Source organism: Phascolarctos cinereus, unplaced genomic scaffold, assembly GCF_003287225.1.
Source record: "Phascolarctos cinereus isolate Bilbo 61053 unplaced genomic scaffold, phaCin_HiC Scaffold_1;HRSCAF=81, whole genome shotgun sequence".
Lineage (NCBI taxonomy): Eukaryota > Metazoa > Chordata > Mammalia > Diprotodontia > Phascolarctidae > Phascolarctos > Phascolarctos cinereus.
The window spans coordinates 247,278,722-247,299,659 of NW_027555514.1; the positions used below are offsets into that span (position 1 = coordinate 247,278,722).

The 20,938-nt window shown below is 40.0% G+C and overlaps 1 long non-coding RNA gene across 3 annotated transcripts in view; it reads right to left on the bottom strand.

Annotated features, from left to right (window-relative positions):
• LOC110213194 (uncharacterized) overlaps positions 1-20,938 on the bottom strand; it is a 48,210-nt gene that overhangs the window by 22,891 nt on the left and 4,381 nt on the right. The gene's annotated exons all lie outside the window — the stretch shown is intronic.

Here is a 20,938-nt window from a genome sequence, read left to right on the forward strand (position 1 = left end):
AATTTTCTGACCTACTCTGCCATCTTCCCAGACTCCTCTCCTGACAATAGATTACAAAATTATATTCTGTCTTCAATGGTACTGTTAGGCAGGATGAGAGTTCCTTGTTTATCTTTCTTAATAGTATGCTCTTGGTCACAGACTGTGCCTACTGAGGTATTTGGTGGCACAGTGGAGAGAGCTTCTGGGCACGGAATCAGGAAGACCTGAGTACAAATTTGACCTTGGAAACTTACTAGCTATGTGACCCTAGGCAAGTAACTTAACCTCTGATTTCCTTAGTTTACTCCTCCATAACACAGGGCCCTCAAAGGATTGTTGTGAGGTTACAATAGGATAAGTACTTAAAAACCTGACGGGTCTCAGTAACTATATACACGCTTATTCCCTTCTTACTGTTTGAGGACTAATCAAATGCAGAGAGGACCATGATCTAGAAACTGGTTGCTACATAGGAAAATTCCTCTCAGTTCTGTGTAGTCCCTTTTGCTTCTCCTTTGAGCAGATAGGTGGTTCAGTGGGTAAAACACTGGGTTTGGATTCCAGAAGACCTGAGTTCAAACTCTGCCTGTGACCCTTTGTGACTCTAGGCAAATCCCTTAAGCTCTCTCTTAGCTTAGTTTCCTCATTTGTAAATGAGGGAGTTAGAGCTGACAGATTCTGAAGTGTCTATATAGGTAATGAGATAGATAAATAATTTATTAAGTACTTTCTATGTGGCAGACATTGTACTAAACACAGGAATATGAACAGAGTCAGTTCTGCTATAGCACTTGTTTTGAAAACATGAATTTGTTCCAACGGGATTGATATATTAGGGAATAATTGTAACATAACTCAAATTCTTTGCTTATTCAGGGAGAAACATCAAGAGAAGTCAGACAACTGCCTTACTTAACAATGGTACTAGCAGCAATCTTCCAACACCTACTGTCAGCTCTTTGTCAAAGAAAACCACCCTATTTCATGCATTTTTAATGTGCAGTAGAAGCCACGGGCAGAAGGAGGCAGGGCTGGCCCTTTCTCATTCCCCGCTTTTCACTATGCCTAAACCTTAGGCCAGCGATTGTGGCCCACTAAGACTCCACCCTTCAGCTCAGGCCCAGTGCTTGAGAACCTGGAGCAAGTCCAGGAATAGCCCAAGGTTGTAGATACAGCTGCCATTATTTATTCTAATATTTCTGTGTTATTGAACCATTGGACGTGCATAAAACCGTGCTATGACTCTTTATTAGGTTTCTATCTTTGTTGTATGTCCCTGACCACGTTTTTGAGTGTTTTATCCCTAACCCCATTTCCCCCATGATTTTGTATAGTGCAGTGATATTTAGGAAGATGTGTATCTTGTTAACAAGCAAGCAAGTGCTTGGCATCTAGAAGCTTACATTCTATCTAATAGGGAAAGACAACACTTTAAACGAGATGTGGGGTTGGAGGGAAGGATGTATATACACACATTCACTTATCAGAGCTGAAGTATGTAGGGACAGAGGCCCTTACCAGTGGGAAGGAGGTGAACATGATGATCTGAGTAGAGAAGGCTGGCTGCGAAGTAATAGGGGAAATGGTGCAAAGGCCTGGGCCCCAGGATTATCGAGGGATAGGGTATGTGCTGTATAGGTACCTGAGATAGTCTGGAAAGAACCAGAGGAAGATCTGGTAGGGTGGAGGCTTCCTTTTAAAGTGCTAAACCTGGGTTCTAGGAGGGTTGAGAGTTGATTGTACTATGCTCTTCTCCCACTATTTAAGTCATTGTCGTAGCTCACTCTGCGTTTCTCAATAGTGCTTTTCCATTCTAATCTTAGTGATATAATTTTTGTAAAGGAACCATCCACCTCGTATTAAGTCATTCTATAAATCATACAATAGATGGTAGTCATGACCTTTCTTCTATTGAAGCATATGTTTTGCTGGCTTTTTGGTAGCCTATATATTTTACTATAAATATGTATAGACAATTTTTTACTCATGAGATTTAATTTTTAAAGATAGAAGTTTTATTTTATTCTTAATTTTATTGTTTTGTTTTATTAATTATTTTATTATTAATAAATATAAATATTTAAATATATTAAATTGAATTTGATTCAACAAACTGCAGGGAGATTTTAGTTGCTTTTCAATCTTGCTCCCAAATTGATTTGTATAGCAACCAGGGACTTTCTGGGGATTGAGAAAAATCTCCTGATCCCAGCTCTTCCCAACTCCTTTGGAGTTTTGTATGTGGAAGATGATTTTTTTTAAAAGAGATATCATTTTTCTCTCCTGTGATACTACTTTCCAAAATACTGATTAGCAGAAGAAGTATGGCTTAGTGGCTAATGCTAAGACCTAAATTCAAATTCTCCCTCAGACACTAGCTGTGTGACCCTGGGCAAATTGCTTAACTTCTGTGTGTCCCAGGCAATTCCAGAGAGTTTATCTACAGTTATAAATGGTTATCTATGCATTCCTGGAGTGAGCAGCCTAAATTGAGGAAAGCATTAATTACCTGTTTATTGCCTGTTGCTTACCAATTTTGTATTTTCTATCCATTTTTCTAAAAAATCATTAGGTATAACCTTTGTGTAGCAAGTAAAATAGAGGCCTTTACCTACTGTTAGTAATTGTTGTACATCATCTGTACTTAACAGTTCCATCGATCAAAAGCCAAAGGTTTGTCCAGAACTGGGGAGAAAAGAATGTGGTGGCCTGTCAGGCACAAAACATTCCCAAAAGCTAATTGTGTTAGTAGTTATGACTCTTTCATACCTCACATTTTCTAATACTTTTGTTTATCCTGCCCTGGTGATGAGTGGGTTTGGAGCCAGAAGGAACATTAAAGATAATTTAGCACAGGCCTCTTTCATTTGACAGACGAGAGAACTAAGGCCATAAGTGGACTTGGGCATCTGCTCAGGAGTCAGGTGAATCCAGGCCCTCTGAACCTTGTCTTCTTTCTGGTACATCACATTTCTTCCCGAATCTTCTCTCAGGGAAGAAATGGGTTTCTGCTTTCAATTATAAGAAAATGTTATCTTGCTACTTCTAACTTGTACTTTATATTTTTATTATAAACTTAATTACCCACAAAAACATAGTCAGGTAACATAGGATCATAGTTCTGCAGCTGGAAGGGACCTCAGAGGCCCTCAAGTCTAATCTTCACATTTTAAAGGTGAGAAGATTGAGGCCCAGATACTGGTGACTTGCCCAAGATCTCACATGCAAAACAAGACATCACATCACACATGAAATCCTAACCATATCATGCCACACATTTTGTTTCATTCTTATTGTTGTTACTATTATTTTTAACATTTATTACTTGCATCTGTGTGGTGCTTTATTTCTTTTAAAAAGGTTTTATGATAGCCTTTAGTTTTTATACAAATTATTTCCCTGTAAACCTTGTCTGTCATCCCCCTTTAAACCCTTTTTTGTAACAAAGGAAAACATTAAAGCAAGGCTAATACCACATATTTTACTTTAATGGCTAAGTAGAACCAAACATTATTTTGTTGTCGTTTGGTCATATCCAACTCTTCATGACCCATGGACCATAGCACACCAGGCCTTTCTATCCTCCACTATCTTTTGAAGTCTGTCTGAGTTCATGTTCATTGTTTCTATGACTCTATCCATCCTTCCCCTTTTCTTTTCCCTTCATTCTTTCCCAACATCAGGGTCTTTTACAATAAGTCCTATCTTCTCATTATGTGGCCAAAGTATTTAAGCTCCAGCTTCAGTATTTGACCCTGTAGTGAATAGCCTGAATTAATTTCTTTAAGTATTGACTGATTTGATCTTCTAGCTACCCAAAGGACTCTCAAAAACACATTAACCAACAAACAAAAATGATTTCTTGGTCGCCTGCCAAGTTTATCTGAAGTTGTTGTTGTTGTTGTTATTAATATTATTATTATTATTTTGAACCAGACAAGCAGCTAGATGATTCTGTGGATAGAGAGCTGGGCCCGGAGTCAGGAAGACCTGAACTCAAATCCAACTTCAGACACTTACTAGCTGTGACCCTGGGCATTAATCTCTTTTTGCCTCAGTTTTTCTATCACACCTGCCTCTCAGGGTTGTTGTGAAAATCAGATGGAAAATAATTATAAAGCCCTTAGCACAGTGCCTGGCACACAGTAAGCACTATATAAATGTTAGCTACTGCTATTATTGTGATTTTTATTTTATTTGATAGTGAATTCCTGATGAAATTTCGGTTTTAGCACTGAAAGTTGAATCATCTTGTCCAGGGCCACAGAGACGATGTGTAATCAGAGACAGTATTTGAACCCAGATCTTCCTGACTCAGAAGCTGCCTCTCTATTCATTGTTCCACCTGCCTCTTTTATATCATATTGTCTTTTAAATTAACATTTCTCCCCGCTAGGTCATTATTATTTGTAGTCTTTGGCCAAAAATAATCATTGAAAGTATTAGTGCTGAGATAAAGCCCCGCCTTTCAGGGTATTTGAATGTTTAGAAAGGAGCCCCCGGAAGACCGTTGGGGCATTACTTGAAACCTCTCCCACTTTCTGCCTTATCTGGCCAAAGCTGTTTTCCTGTTTCTCTGCAGCTCCCAGCAGGAAACCACACTCGCCCCCGCTTAGCATCTCCCCGGGAGGGAGTGACGCCAGCAGAATACTAACAATATGGAACAAGCTACAGTCCCTGAAAATGACCACAGGATATTCCGAGGACTCTGTTTTCACGTCCAGCAGAGCCTCTTTTCAAACCTAATAAGGTGAAACAAGCAAACACCATGGAAGCAGAGGGCACGTTCAGCTCTATTTTCTCCATTTTGTTGACTTAGCAACAACCTCTGAGTTGAGAAAGCTATTTTAGGATCAAAACTGTTATTAATCTATAAGCAGTTAAAATGGATCCTACTCAGCTAGCCAGAAGGCTGCAGCACGTTGATTTACATAGTGATATATTCCTTTGTGAGAAAATACGGCCATGAGCAGGTCAGTTGAGGGCCATGCTGGGTCTCATTATTTCAATGATGCTCCTCCTTAAGAGCTCTCCATGTAATTATACTGAGTCCTAAAACAGGAAAACAGCAAAGGTCAGTAGATGATCTGTGTTCTCTTTCCGCTCACATCTTCTTCCTGTGTGAGAGGCAGATGTAACAAAAAGACTGAAGCTAAAAGGAATGGGGTGGGGGGCAGCTAGGTGGCACAGCAGGACCTGAGTTTCCTGAGTTCAAATCCAGCCTCAGACACTTACTAGCTATGTGACTCTGAGCAAGTTACTTAACCCTGTTTGCCTCAGTTTCCTCATCTGTAAAATGAACTGGAGAAGGAAATGGCAAACCACTCCACTATCTTTGCCAAGAGAAACCCAAATGGGGTCACGAAGAGTCGGGCATGACAGAACAACAAAAAGAAATGGACCCAGGGTTGTATGTGCTTGCTCTGTAAAGATGTGTATTATTTGGGGAGGTGATTTGTAACTTTGACTTTGACAGTGACTACTGGCAAAACCCAACATTTATCTTTGAATAGCAGCTCTGGAGTGTCCTCCTACTAGAATTCCTTCAGGGTGATTTTCAATCCCAAGCTCTACATATTGATAGTTTTTAAGAGCTGTCTCCCTGCTTTGAAAACAGAATGGTGGGTCATAGCTTATCTTTAATAAAAGAAGGCGAAATTACATCCTGCAGAAATTTAGATGTTTAGAACATGCAGACAGGAAAGCACGGGGATAGGAGTGGATTGGGTCAGTCAGGTAGAGAGAACAGGGCCTCGTGGGGAGTGGGGGTGGAAAGGAGCACAGATTAGGCTTTATGTAGATGATGGGAAATGCTCATGGTATGCTCATAGGACAGGATGGAACATCTAGATAGATCTGGAAACTTCCAATTGCCTTGCTGATTAACAGCTTCTCTGTCTGATCTTAGAGGTGAGGAACCTATCAGAGCCACCCAGGCAGGATCCCAACCTGTTTGTAACATACCTGTACTACTCTGACCCCCAGAATGCCCTAAACTTGGATCTACCCTGACCTAGGTATTGCCTAGATTTCCCTGATGCAAGAACTTAAGATAGACCCAAGATTTCCAGAGAGAGTTCAATGTAACCATTTGCTAAGTAGTGGCAGCATTGTTTCTTGTGAGACCATAATGAATTCCCTCTTCTGACCATTGCCTGAGGATCATAGACTTGGAGGTTCCCTGGTGACCTCCTGATTTTCTCTTCTTAGTGCTCCTCCAGCGGTGATTCTGGAGTCAGAGAGGACCCAATTTAAAATTCCACCTTTGATGCTTATTAACTAGGTGACCTTGCTCCAGAAGCAGGCAAGTCACTGAACTTCCATGGGCCCTCAGTTTTCTTTTCTGTAAAATGAGGGGTTTGGCCTAGATGGCCTTTGAGCTCCCTTCTCTAGCTATATATCTTTCCAGTTTTGCATTAACTGTAGTAGCCGTAGTGTGGGGTCAATAGATTCATCGGATAACCAACCCCTTCATTTTATGGATGAAGAAACTGAATTCCATATTGATATTGTCCTAATGCCTTTACCTTGCTGTCCTCATATTTGCCTTCCTACTCACTCAGGTTTACCCAGTTAAGCTATGTGGTCTTCCCTCAAACAAACCTAGGAAAAACAGACTACTTGTTCATAGCCCTGGCTGCCTCATCTGATTCATCTTTTGGAATGCCTCTTAACAATGGACTTCACATATCTTCCATTCCATTTCATTTCTACAATCATATTGTAAGGCTTTCATGACCCTGCTTACTAGACCCAGCATTACCCCCAGGCCATGATAAAGCATTAAGATTTATCTTAATCTCTCCTTACTCTCTCTATATCAAGAAATAAGAAAGCAGGGAATCTTTATCTCAAAAAACAAAAACAAACAAAAACCCCAATCCAAATCTGAGAAAGGTCTATATACCATCCAGTGTATTCGGTGTATCCTTGAGGAAAACCTAAGATGTACTTTAAGAAAGTGTTTGCAAATAGCTTTTACAGTATACTGCATCTTTACAGTTACATAATTATAACTCTTTTGTCTACTTTGTGATTACATATATATGTGTATACATACATATATACACATATATGTATACCTATATATTATATATAAAAATCCAAATATATGTGTACACACACATACATATATACACACACTTATATGTGTACACACACATATTGTATCCCCTCAGCAGAATGTAAGCTCCTTTCAGAACAAGATCTGCTTTGTTTTTGTCCTTATATCCCCAAAGGCTAGGGCAGTGCTTGGCATATAGTAGATGCTTAAAATTTTGTTGGATGTGGGTCAGTGACAGGTATAGAGAACATGACATCCCATTGTATTTGGTTGTTGATCTTTAAAAATTGACTAGGCAGAGCACAATGTAACCTCCCCAAATAAAAGATCTTGCGTTAAGATCATAAAAGGGAGGAATACAAATGAAACATTTTAAAATGATACATGTTGTTTGTACTTCATTTTCAAAGAAGATGAATGCATCATGGGTGATGTCTTGACTCTTGAGTGAATTGGATTTAAGTGAGGCAGGGTTGTTCTAAGGCATCAGCCTCATTCTCTCTTCCTGAGTCATTGAAGTTCAATAGAAAGAAGAAAGTCAAGACAGCAGGCAGTGGCCCAGGATGCAGTGGATGGCCGTGGTGTATTCGATGTCTGACCAAGCCCAAGGTGCTCCACAGCTCCTGCTTCAGCCACCTTCATGGTCATTGTTCTTCTCTGCCCATTCTGCAAGGGCCAGTGTGCTTACGTGCTTAGAATAAACACTCCTCAACTCCCCAATGGGTTTGAGGCCTGTTGGTTACCCTCCACCCGGTTCGGCCCATCTGCTAAGATGTGGCCACTGCACAAGCTATAGCTTCTTTGAGCCACAGGTGAAAGTTGAGTGCCAGGTAGCCACCAAAGCAGGCCTGGATGAGCAGGCCTGAAAAGGGCTCAGCAAGCCCTCACACACAGGAACACAGAAGGAAGCTGAGGACAATACAGATGAGCCAAGCCATTTTGTTATTATTCTATTAAATTTTATACACATTTAAAAAACCCAAATCGTATGTAAATTGTTTCATATGTAATCAACATTTCTGCTTTTTGTATGTTGAAATATTCATTTTTGTTGGTGTTTTAAGTTCATAATCAGAAATAAAATTCAAAATGGGGTTACACAAGATTTCCTGACAGATATGACCACAATGAAAACTCTTCCAACAATTTGCTGAATGTCAATACAAAAAGTATACTCACTAAAAGTTCTTACCTTCATTATTGAACAAAGTCTAAATAGAAGAGGAATTCTCTCTATCCTTAGAGAGATCCTCTAGATCAGGGCTTCTTAAACTTTTTCTGTTTATACCCCTTCAGCACTTTTTTTTTTTAGGCAATTGGGGTTAAGTGACTTGCCCAGGGTCACACAACTAGTAAGTGTCGAGTATTTGGTCTGAGGTCACATTTGAACTCAGGTCCTCCTGACTTCAGGGCCAGTGCTCTATCCACTGCGCCATCTAGCTGCCCCTCCTTCAGCACTTCTTAAACTGTGGGTTGTATCTCTCAACCTGTGGATACTCCACCTTATGAATGACATCATGCTGATTATATCAAATAGAGTCTTTTTCTCAAGAAGATCCACTGTTACTCAAAGAGATCAGCAAGTTCATCCAAAATAAAAATGAAAAAAATAAGGATTATTGTTCAGATTATTCCATGTAGTTGGTTGGGCTGCCAGTTGAGTTGTCCATCATTACACCTATCTTGGGCAGACATACAGACGGACAATAATGTAACTCCAGAACTGAATAGGAACTCAGGCTTAGTTAAATTTGAAAAAAAAGTTAATCAATCAGCAAGTACTTATTAGATCCTTGCCATGTGCCAGGCATTGTGCTAAGTACTGCAGATGCAAAGACAAAAGTGAGAGTCCTTTTCTCTCAAGGAGCTTACATCCTAACAGAACAGAATTGCGTTTAGTGATCCCAAGTATCTCTCTTATAGTGGGCCAAGTCTGACTCAGGCTTCTCTGGTGGTTAATGTTCAGGACTGGAATGGAATGAGGCATTTACAGAGTATTTAAGAATTAACAAAATGGGGCCTACTCAGCATGGAAAAGACATTCAGTGAAGACACAGCATTGATTCAGTTAAGCATAATTTTCTTGTCTCTGTTAGCCATGTTAGCATGTTAGGTAAGCCTAAGGTAGTTGCCCCTGACTGTTGTTTGTGTTGTGGGCTGTCTTCTTTAGTTAGGCGATCAGGATGTTGCTTCAATGTCTCCAACTTCAATGCCATCAACCAATCCAGTACTACTAGCCAAGCCTATGTGGCCAGGACTGTTACACCTATTCCTTCATTGGATCAAAAATCCATCTTTTTTTCTCCCAACAACAATATTCTCCCAGTGGTGAATCATGGCTATGAATCATGGAATATCATAATCTGAGATGAATTCCATTGGAGGTCACCCAAAAGGCTTGAGAAAGATATGTGATGGATATTAGCAAGGAGCAATATATCACCAAACTTGCACGCAAGAAATGATGCAAAACTAAAATACATCAGGAACAAATATTATAGGAAAAGTAAGTAGGCTGTTCATGTTGTAGGGATAGTTAGTCAGGTGCTGCTCTAGTATCTCTTAAATAAAGGACCATAGCAAGTCTTCCAGTGGATTTGGAAGCTCTATGAAGGACTTAAGGGAGAGTATAGACAAGCTTACACAGGATGAGGAGGTCTGGATAGGTTGTGATCTACACTAGTGAAGGCAAAAGTCACATGGTTGAAATCACAAATCTGTGGAAGTAGTGAAGAATGCTGTTGGTCATGTCATCCACTCTTTAAATGTAAAATGTTCTGACCTACCCAAATACTAGCCATCCTTCAAGGCTTTGTTTAAATGTCACCTACTCCATGAAGCCTTCCCTTAAATCACCAGCATGAAATTATACATCCCTCCTTGGGGCATTCACTGAAGTTTGTTGGTACCTCTTTCTAACACATTACTGTCTGCCTTGTATTGTGTGTTTTTTTTTTTTTTAATTTGTGAGTTCCTATGCTCTTCATTGAGCCTCAGAGCACTACAAGGCCTCCTGGGAAAAATCTTCAAGACTTCCAGAATAACTGGACTAATTCTCCACCTTTGCAAAACAAAGTGGATGAAAAACACATGCAGTTTAAAGGCTACATCATCAAGTCAGTTTATCATTGTGTATATCTCAAATAATCAGTGTAGATAGGCAATTGGCTGTGCTCAGAATTAACTAGGAGGGAGAAATAGGGCCAGATAATGTTAATGACTGACAAGATTTTTTAGGTTTGTTAAATGCTTTACATATGTTTTACATTGGCTTCTCTCAATAGCTTTTTAAGGGAGATACTGTTATTATTATCCTCATTTTACAGATGAGGAAACTGAGGCTCAGTTAGTCAATGGAGTAATTCGTCCATGATCACCCATCTAGTGAGTGTCAGGGGTGGGATTTGAACTCTGTTCTCTTCTATTCCATCTCATGTATTTCCACTCTACCACACAACATGGTGCTTCCAATGATCCCAAGATGCTTATTGTTACAAAAGGCATTTTTAAAACAATGTTCTTAGTTGGATTGCATTATTTATGAATCATGTTAAATCACACAATTTAGGAAAAATTTAAATTCCAAATAGCACTCATGGTAATAGAAAGATGCATGGTGGGAGTAGTGTATAACCAGTGATGACTTTCATATGAGCAATGATGCAAAAGACATAATGATTGAAAAAAAGGAGGCTTTTTACAAAGCGTGAGAGATAATAGATGAACAGCCTATGTGGTGCCTTGATACTACTTAGATATTAAAAAAAGGCCGTGAGTAAGGCTTCCAGTATATTGGAAGGGAAGGCTTCCAGTATATCTGTGATGTTGTTAATTGTGCCAGTAAACCTAATGGTTCAGGCAATCTGAGATTGGGTTGAAATTATAGGGTAGAGGAAACAATTTACGTAAGAGATTTATTGACTGAGGAAATATTTAACTGAAGCATACATATAAATGAGTGTTAATTAGCAACACTTTTTACTAGCAGGGTCAGTAACTGCAGGGCCTGAATCAACAATCCAAAAAGCTAAGTATCACTCAGTTCCCAGGCTCTTCATGATTGGGAGCACAGTGGACCCCCTTAGAACCAGGAATGGGTGATAGTATTTGGGACCATTGATCTGCATTTTGAATCACTTGAGACTCTTTGGGGGAAGATGGATGGAACAATGTAGGCAGTGCCTTTGTGACATCTCTTAGGACAGATTTGCACAAGGTATCTCAAAAGAAGGTTGGAAGCTAGGAGAAATAGGTGACGTGGATGTAAAATCTCTGGGAGAGGATTCAAGAGTTAAAAGAAACTAATTGCTGGTAAAAAGAAACTTAAGCAGAAAAATGCAAAAGTCAAGATGTGAGTATGTGATTATTGTCCAGGGAGTTAATGAAATCAATGATACCACTCTTGTCCTCTAGATATAGAATGAATAATTCAACAAATATTTCTTTAGTGATTATTATGTGCTGGGCATTAAAAATGGATGGGGAATGGTTGGTTGTTGTCCTTCATTCTCAAAGAGGACCAAAATGACAACACTCCGCTGGGTCAAGGTACTACTATACCTCATCTGATGGTGGCTTATCAGACCAATGTGAGCTCCAAAAGCTCTACCACAAGTCAGGCACAAATAGTCCATATGAACATTTGGAGTAGAGATTTCTCTACATTTACACGTCTCGTGCTTCCTTTGAGCTACTGCAATTCTGCTTTGCTCACAGAGCACAGCACCATTTTGGAGTTGGGCATGCCATGCCGGGTGATCCTGTGCCAGTGTCCCTCATGTTTCACAATTGATTCCAAAGTTCTTCAGAGAAGAAATTCTATGGGGAATAGAAATTCAATGAATGAAATCTAAAAGAGCTTATTTTCTAACGGGATGTAAAGGCATAAAAAATGCCATATGCCACTATTAGGCATATATCTCAAAGAATCAAAAAAAAAAAAAGGAAAGGAACCATATGTACAAAAGTATTTATAGCATCTCTTTTGGTGGTGGTGAAGAACTGGAAACTAATGGGGTGCTCACAAATTGAGGAATGGCAGAACAAATTATGGTATATGAATGTAATAGAATACCACTGTACTATAAGAAATGAAGAAAGGGATTGTTCAGAGAAACCTAGACAGACTTGTATGAGGTGGTACAAAGAGAAGTGGGTAGATTTATAAAGTAATAACAATATTCCTGGTAGTAGTGATACCCAACTGTAATCCCTGCTACTGAGGAAGGTTGAGGCTGGTTGGTCAATTGAGGTCAAGGGTTTTGAGATGTAGTAGGGACATATCCCTGCTACACTAATAGTCTGTACTGAGTTCATCAGTAATATAGTGAACTCCCAGGAGCAGAGGGCCAGCAGGCTGACTAAACAGAGGTGAGCCAAGACAATGTCAGAAAAATGAATCAGGTAAAACTTTCATGCTAATTGGTATTGGTATTGGACTGTAAGTGACTATTGCATTTATAGCCTGGGTGAGATGAGGACACATGGTCTTAACTACAACAGCAAGCAAACCAACCTCCAGCATTGTAGAAGCACTTTTCTGTGATTTAAGAACTCTGATCAATATGACAGCCAAGCACAATTCCAGGTACTGATGGTGAGCATGCTGTCTACCTCCTGATAGGTAGGTGATGAAGTAAGGCTACAGAATAAAATAATTTTTGGACATGACCATTAAAATAATTTATTTTGCTTGACTATGCATTTTTGTTATAAGAGTTTTATTTTTGTTTTTCAGTAGGGGTAGAGTAGAGAGAAAAAAAGGAGGTAGAGAAAATACTTTTGTTTATAAAAAAAGAATTTAATTTTTAAAAATAGAAAAATTGTAGTTTTTATTAGTAGTATACCATTGAAATGATGAATCTATACAGGTACCAAAGATATATTAATCATCTTTATGTTCCCAGCAGTTCTTGGCACAGTGCTTTTTACCTAGTATGCGCTCAATAAACATTTTTTGAATGAATGAATAACTGAACAAGCAAAATGATGAGAAAGAAAAAAATTAGATGAACTACTGGGTAAAAAGGTTTTTGACAATGATAATTTAATCATCACTGATTGCCAGTCTGTTGAGTCAGAGAAAAATTCAGAACAAAAACTAATTTCAAAATGGAAGCTTGTCTGCAAAAGTATTGAACAAATGTACAATATGTAATGAACAAATGTAAAAATGATAGCAAAATATTCTACAAAATTGCCTCAGTCTGTTTTGTATTACCAAAGTAGATTTATTCTGCAAATTCTTTCTTAGGAGGAATATAGACTTTGAATAGTTAATTAAGAACCCTGCTTCCTGAGAGAGAACAGTGTATTTGAATTAAAAAATGGAAGCTAAAAGATTTCTTGAATTTTTCTTCCTTCCTTCCTTCCTTCCTTCCTTCCTTCCTTCCTTCCTTCCTTCCTTCCTTCCTTCCTTCCTTCCTTCCTTCCTTCCTTCCTTCCTTCCTCCCTTCCTTCCTTCCTTCCTTCTTTCTTTCCTTCTTTTTTTTTGGATGCCTAGTAGTTTCTGAAACAGTTTAGTGAGTTATGTTAAGGAAGCCAGTCTGTTTGTTATCTTTGCTATCTGTGTTGGTTGGTTCCCATGAGTCAACTGTAGATGCTTTGTGTAGGTCTTCTACGATCCTGTGTTAGCCTTATGAGAGAGGCAATCAGAGCTGTGTTCATCCACTGTGATAGCCACTAGCCAAGAACTCATTATTTCATTGGGGGTTCCATGTCTTTGTCAGAACTGCTGCTGGGAAAGGAGAAGCTGTCAGAGTGATCATGGTCATGGCCATCAATAGCTAATATTTATATAACACATAAAGGTTTGCAAAGTTCTGTACAAACATTATCTCATTTGATCCTCACAGCAACCCTGGGTAGTCAATGCTATTATTATCCTCATTTTACAGATGAAGAAGCCGAGTCAAACAGAGCTTAAGTGACTTGCCCAGGGTCACACAGCTAGTAAGTGTCAGTTGTCTGGTCTGAGACCAAATTTGAACTCAGGTCCTCCTTACTCCAGGATTAGAGCACTATCTACTGCACCACCTAGCCGCCCCATTATAACTGACTTTAGAGCAGCATTTTTCAAACTGGTATCCACAGCTCACAAAGGGTCTGTGTATGGATTTCAGTGAGTCTGGAGCTTGGATGGGGGAAAAATCTTTATTTTTTACTCTGCTTGGGATCTTTTAAATCTTATGTATTTTATTCTATGCATAAAAAAGCCCTAGGATTCTGAGAAGCGGTCCATAGATTTCACTAGACTGTCAGACAGAACCATAATACAAAAAAGCTGAAGAACCCCTCACTTAAGAGTATTACAGAGGGAAGGGTAGACAGTAACAGGTGTTGAGAAGTGATTCTTTGTGCTGGTGAATGCAGTTAGGCTCAGTGAAAATATACCTCTTCTTATTCCCCTTCACTTCCTCCATTAGATGCAATGCACTTTAAGCACCTATTACCTGCAGAGCACCATGCTAAGAGCTAGGGGAGATATTAAGTATAGATATGGCATGCTTTCTGCTCTTATATGCCTTATAGTCTAGAAAGGGCGTATGTTGTTGTTCAGTCATTTTTTTTTTAGTCATGTCCAACTCTCCATGACCCCATTTGGGGTTTTCTTGGCAAAGATACTGGACTGGATTGGTTTGCCATTTCCTTCTTCAGCTCATTTTACAGATGAGGAACTGAGGCAAACAGGGTTAAGTGACTTGCCCAGGGTCAAACAGCTAGTATGTATATGAGGCCAGAATTGAACTCAGGAAGATCACTGTTCCTGACTTCAGTCCCAATGCTCTATCCATTGTGCCACTTAGCTGCTACATAATTATAATATGCTATAGGTGCATCAGAGATGTTCAAAATGGAAGGGATTGCATCTGGAGTTTAGAGAGAGGTTTTTTATATCTAGCTGGTTTCTCTAGCCTTTTCTCCCACTAGGCCCAAGGAAAAGTCTGGCAGCAAAGGAAAGCAACCTTAATTCTTAGAGGAACCCTTCTCATGCTCTACTCAGTGAATTTGAAGTGAAAAGAAGCAGTCAAAAGTCAAAACCTTTCATCAAAAGATGAAAGGAGCACAACTCTCCTAAAGCTAGCTTTCTTTTATAAGCAGATTAAAGGAGTAATTAATGCGATGTCATTACTAGACATTTTTGTGCTTGGGCCAAATAGCCCCCAAATGTGACCAGTAGCCCTCAAATGCTCCTGAGGAAGTACTGAAGACTTGGAGAAGGCACCTACGAATTGGAAAAGAACTAATGGTGGGTGGAGATGGAGGAAGAAAGCCATCTGTTTAAAAATAATTATTCATGCTAACTAGATGCTGAGGTCAATAGTTGTTATGCTATGTAAAAATTATGAATACTACCAGTGCCATCTAAATTTCAGTGCCCTGGGACAAATCTCCAATTGCCTCTATACTCTGGTTCTTTGGTTTTGTTGTTCAGTTATTTCCAGTTGTGCCCTCATTTAGAGATTTTTTGGCAGAGATACTGGAATGGCTTGCCATTTCCCTTTCCAGCTCATTTTACAGATGAAGAAATTGAGGCAAACAGAGTTAAGTGTGTTGCCCAAGGTCACACAGCTGGTACATGTCTGAGGCCAGATTTGAACTCAGGGAGATGAGTCTTCCTGACTCCAGGCCTGGCACTCTATCCATTGTGCCACCTAGCTATTACAGCTGCAGTTCTAGATTGAGCCAACAGTCTATGAAAAAAAAAATCAGCTTTATGTTACTTGGTGTAATCAGTAATGAATGGAGCACATCCTCCTTGCCCCCAACATGTAAGTTGGGAGCACCAGGAAGTGGCTAACCCAGGTTCAAGGTACTCTCTGTATCTGTGTTCACTAAAGCCATCACTAACAAGCCCCCATCAGCCCATTACCTTGAGGCTGACTAGCCTGAGGCCAGAATTCATTCAAAGTAAAGGCAATTAATGAAATGTTGTAGTATGAAAAGTATTAACAAAACATTTCTTCAATAAATCCGGGGCACAAAACCACTTCATATCAATGGGAAAAGTAAAAGGAAATGTAGGGACCAAATATGGAGCAGTCGCACTGGCCAGCAAATACACACATGGAAAACAAACGCGTTGGCCAAAGCACTGGTGTGGAGGGGTGGCGCACACGGTAGGGCCACGGATGCCTCCTGGGGAGGTCATGCAGCTGTTGTTCCTGCTGCTGATATGTGTCGATAGACTTCATTGCATACTTCTCTGCTGGGCATATAGTCTCTTCTAGAAGCATGGTCTGTGCTGGATCCCGCTCCTGCGATGAGGAGTTTCTGTTGGCCACATAGATTCTGCTAAACACTGGTCTGTTGGGCACTGATTAGATGCTGGTTTGATGGGTGATGCTCATGGAGTTTCTGCCAGATGCTTCGGGTCATAGCTCCACATGGGCATGTATCTGCGGAACTTCTTATGTCTTCCAGCTTCTGATATAACTGAAATCCTTTGCCATTTTTCTCTGATGAGAAGAGTCAGTGCTGCTATGCCCTCATGTTAAAGCCAGAGACTTTTTAGAACTTGGAGAACTTTTTTTTTTCTTTAATAAAAGCAGCCACTCTTGCCTTGAACCAGCAAGAAGACTTTATCTCATTCTCTTTAGCCTGGGAAATTTATCTCTAGTAGGAGAATCTCAGCCCCAGGTACCAAGCTCTTTAGTTGAGAGAATACTATTTTCACTTAGCTAATGTTCTCAGGGATAACCTTTTCTGTGGCCCAAATATGGTTGTGAGACTTAGGGTTTCTTTTGGTGATGTCACATTAGCTCATAGTAAACTTTTCTAATGTCTCCTGACTTCAGTCTTCTAAGGCTGGATTGTAAACCATGTAAAAGCTATTTCCCCAACAACTATCAAGCAGCTCCGTGGTTCAGGGTTCCCCAGTTTTTTAATCCTAAACTTCTTTTGTTTTCCCATATAGATCAGTGAGTGGAATAAAGGCACAGACACAAATATAAACCAGGACACAAGGACATTGTCTTTTCTACCTGCCTAGTCACATTCCTGGATTTTTATAATATAGAAAAAAGGCTGTGTGTGTGGTTTGTCCTTCGTTCTCGAAGAGGAGCATGACATTAGGGAGATGATGACGTGACTTGCACTGATTTGGATTTGAGTGAAGAGAGGGCCGTGCAAAGTCACCAGCCTCACTTTCTCCTCCAGAGCCATTTGGGTCCAATGGCCAGATACAGATCAAGATGACTGGAAATGGCCCAGGATGCAGTGGAGAGATGTTGGCCTTTTTTTCTAACTTTGAGTGAGGCAATACCCATTCAGTGAATAGGCCTTTTGAAGAAGTGAGTCAAGGGATGGCCCCTTTAATTAAAAAAAAAAAATCAAACTGGAAGGCAAAGACCCTCAAGCTTGCTGGCCAAAAGAGAAATTACTATTTACGTTCGCTCTGAGCCAGGAGGACCCAAAACGTAACCATTAAGTGATGCTTGGGCAGGACAGGGACCTATTGTTGTCCAATCTATGAGCTCCAGAGTGAATTGGGTTTAAGGCTTGGTCTTTGAAAGAGAGAGATCTAGCCAGTAAGGGGCTTTGGGATCACCTTATATAAGAAATAACAATCATTTAAACTGTTTTGCTGCAATAATTCTGCCAAAGTTAACTTCGCCTAGTTGAGTACTTAAAAAGAGGGGGGGAAGGCAGAGTCAAAGTTTTAATTCTGCATTCTAGCATTCCTGAGCCAAGAGCCTCACCAAAGAATACTGGTTGAGTAGAGAGATACAGTAAAACGGCTTTCTTGCTCTCCAAAGGGCTTTCATTTGGCAAAAGCAGATGAATTCTTTCTCTACAGTTGAGTCTAGGGATTTCTGGGAGGGTGTAGGGTTAATTGTGGCCACTTCAGCATTATTTCAGTTTAGACAAAACCCTGGCAGTTAATTTAGCTGATTAGGATAACTGAAATAAATTAACTTGACTCATCTCTACCATGCACATGCTCCTAAAAGAAATTTCAAGGCTTGCTGCCCTCTGTGGGTTGAAAATATCCTGGCATCTAAATCCTAGATTAGGGAATTCTGCAGGATGACTCATCTTTTCCGTTTTTGTTAGAACCCATATGGTTTTCCATTTTTTTCTCTGATTTCATCTAGCTTCAAAGATTGTTTGTCTAGGGCAATGGAAAATGGATAAGATTCTGTATAGAAAAATTGAAATTATGCCGGCTGATTCAAATCTTACATTATGAGTAAACCTCGATTTGGGATAAGGCCAAAAGCTTCTTTGAGGACATGCAGTACTTCAAAAATCCAAGCTTTAGCATTGACGTTTATGCAAAAGTCAGAGATGAGCCCTAGCTACTGGATATAGTTCTATGACCCAAAGGCCTTGTATACTTAAAAATAGCCTGGTAAGCACTAGACAACTAAGGCAGTGGTGGGGCTATTTTCAGGCCCAGGGGATTTAGGGGTGGACCGAACAAGGGATAACAGAGCAGGGCTCCAGCGAGTGAAGCTCACTTCTATAGGATTTCTCAGCCTTCTGGGAACTATAAATTAGATCCTGGACATCTTAGCATACAGCAGGGGTCTAGTGAAGAGGAACTGGAGTGAAGATGGGGAACTGATACTAAGGATCCTGAGGAGGGAATAATGAAAGGGCATGGGAATAAATGATAAGAATGTTAAAGAGGAGAGTATTATAAGGAGGATTCACAGGGAAAGAAAGGATACGAAGCTAGTGTGTCACCATTGTGGTATTAGGTTCCTGGTGTAATTAATTTTAATAATCAATTCCTCTAGATAAAAATTGAATTTCGTTATGTTTGAATACAACTAAAGAGCAACACCTTAGTACTGATCCGCTCCCTGGGGAATCTGTCATCAGTGACGATGAAGGGAGCTTTAGAGAGCCCTCGTTTTGTTGCTTAGTCATTTTTCAGTCATATCGAACTCTTCGTGGTCCCTTTTAGGGTTTTCTCGGCAAAGACACAAAGAGTGGTTTGCTATTTCCTTCTCCAGCTCATTTTACAGATGAGAAAATTGAGGTAAATAGAATTAAGTGACTTGCCTAGAGTCACACAAGCTAGTAAGTGTCTGAGTCTGGATTTGAACTCAGGTCCAAAACTCCATTCACCGTACCACCTAGCAGCCAAAAAATAGGTTTTGTGCTTGGCTCCAAAGACAAATAAGCCAGCTGTCCCCTTGGATCTGAAAGGGAATAATGCTTCAAAACTAGATGGTGAAGGGAGCACAGTGTGCACTAGGCTAGGAGTGGGGCACCTGTGGCCTCGAGGTCACTTGTGGCCCTCTAGGTCCTCAAGTGTGGCGCTTTGACAGAATCCAAACTTCACAGAACAAATCCCCTTAATAAAAGGATTTGTTCTGTAAAACTTGCACTCAGTCAAAAGGCTGCAACCAAGGACCTGGAAGGCCACATGTGGCCTTGAGGCTGAAGGTTACCCACCCCTGCACTAGACCTTCTGAAATAGAGTAAGAAAGTTTCTGGGTTGTGCCCATCCAGTTTTGGTATTATCTTTGATCAGGTGCTAATGTTATCAGAAGGATCAGATTTCAGGCATGGTCAGAGCTCTTCTTGGGCAGCTTGAGAGTCCTACCAATTTTTCATTGCTTCTTTTCTTCTTTGTAACTTGATCTGGTAACCACAAATAACCATGATGGGTTGGATCTTTGCCATGGGCTCTAAATCATGCTCATTTGGTGCCAGGAGTTTACACAGGATACGGCTTGAAATATTCAGATGGAAAGAAGATTGGGGTTTCTTTTTCATTTTCTATAATACTATTTTAGGAGGTGATATTGTATGTGAATATCAAAGTGAAAATCAGTGGAAATCAGCCACTTTGAGACTGGTAGACTAAGGAGCCCCTGAATTTGCTTTTTTTTTTTTTTGTCCTGCGGGGCAATTGGGGTTAAGTGACTTGCCCAGGGTCACACAGTTAGTAAGTGTCAGGTGTCTGGTCTGAGACTGAATTTGCATTTTTTAAAATGCAAAGTTTGGAGTCAGGTTTCTTCTCCTGGGAGCCACCAACCTTCTTCCCCCAAGGGGTCTATTGATAAATTTCAGGGGGTATGGAATAAAAATTACATCTTTACTTTTACTAACCTTTGCAACACTATGTATTTTGTGGTATGCATTTTTTTTTTAGGCAATTGGGGTTAAGTGACTTGCCCAGGGCCACACAGCTAGTGAGTGTCAAGTATTTGGTCTGAGGCAGGATTTGAACTCAGGTCCTACTGACTTCTGTGCTGGTGCTCTACCCACTGTGCCACCTGACTGCCCCTGTGGTATGCATTTGAAAACGTTATTTTGACAAAGGGTCTTTAAGCTTTACCGAACTGCCAAAGGAATCTGCGATGAAAAAAAAAAGATCGATAATTCCTGGTTTTGTGTATTTAAAATGCGGGGCCCATCAATCACTTTAAGATCTGGGGATCATATTGGTAGAATTGAAGGTTGTTCGTTTCAGAGATTGCTCACTACGATGGAGCTCTTCTATAAAGGACAGGAGGAAAAAGGGAGATAAATCATTTAGGAGCTCTATGAAATTAAAATCAATTTAATGATCTATAAGGCAAGGCAAAACAATATAAAAATCCTCTTTTTAAGTACAGTTACTAAAAGCAGCATGGCAGAGTGAAGAAAGGGTCATCTGAGTTGAGGTCCTGCCTCAGATACGTGCTGACCGTGAGAATAGGCAAATTCTTCATCTTCAACTTAGGTAGACAGGATGTCCCCAAAACATTAGTGCAGTTTTAAGTTATTAAAGTTTAAGCTGCTCTAAAACTTTTGGGACACCCGAAAGTATACACACTGACACACATAAATGTACCTACATACATATATACATATACACATATATGAAGAGAGGTTCCACACTGGGTGCTTTGTACATCGATAAAATCTCTCTATACCAGATTAATACACACA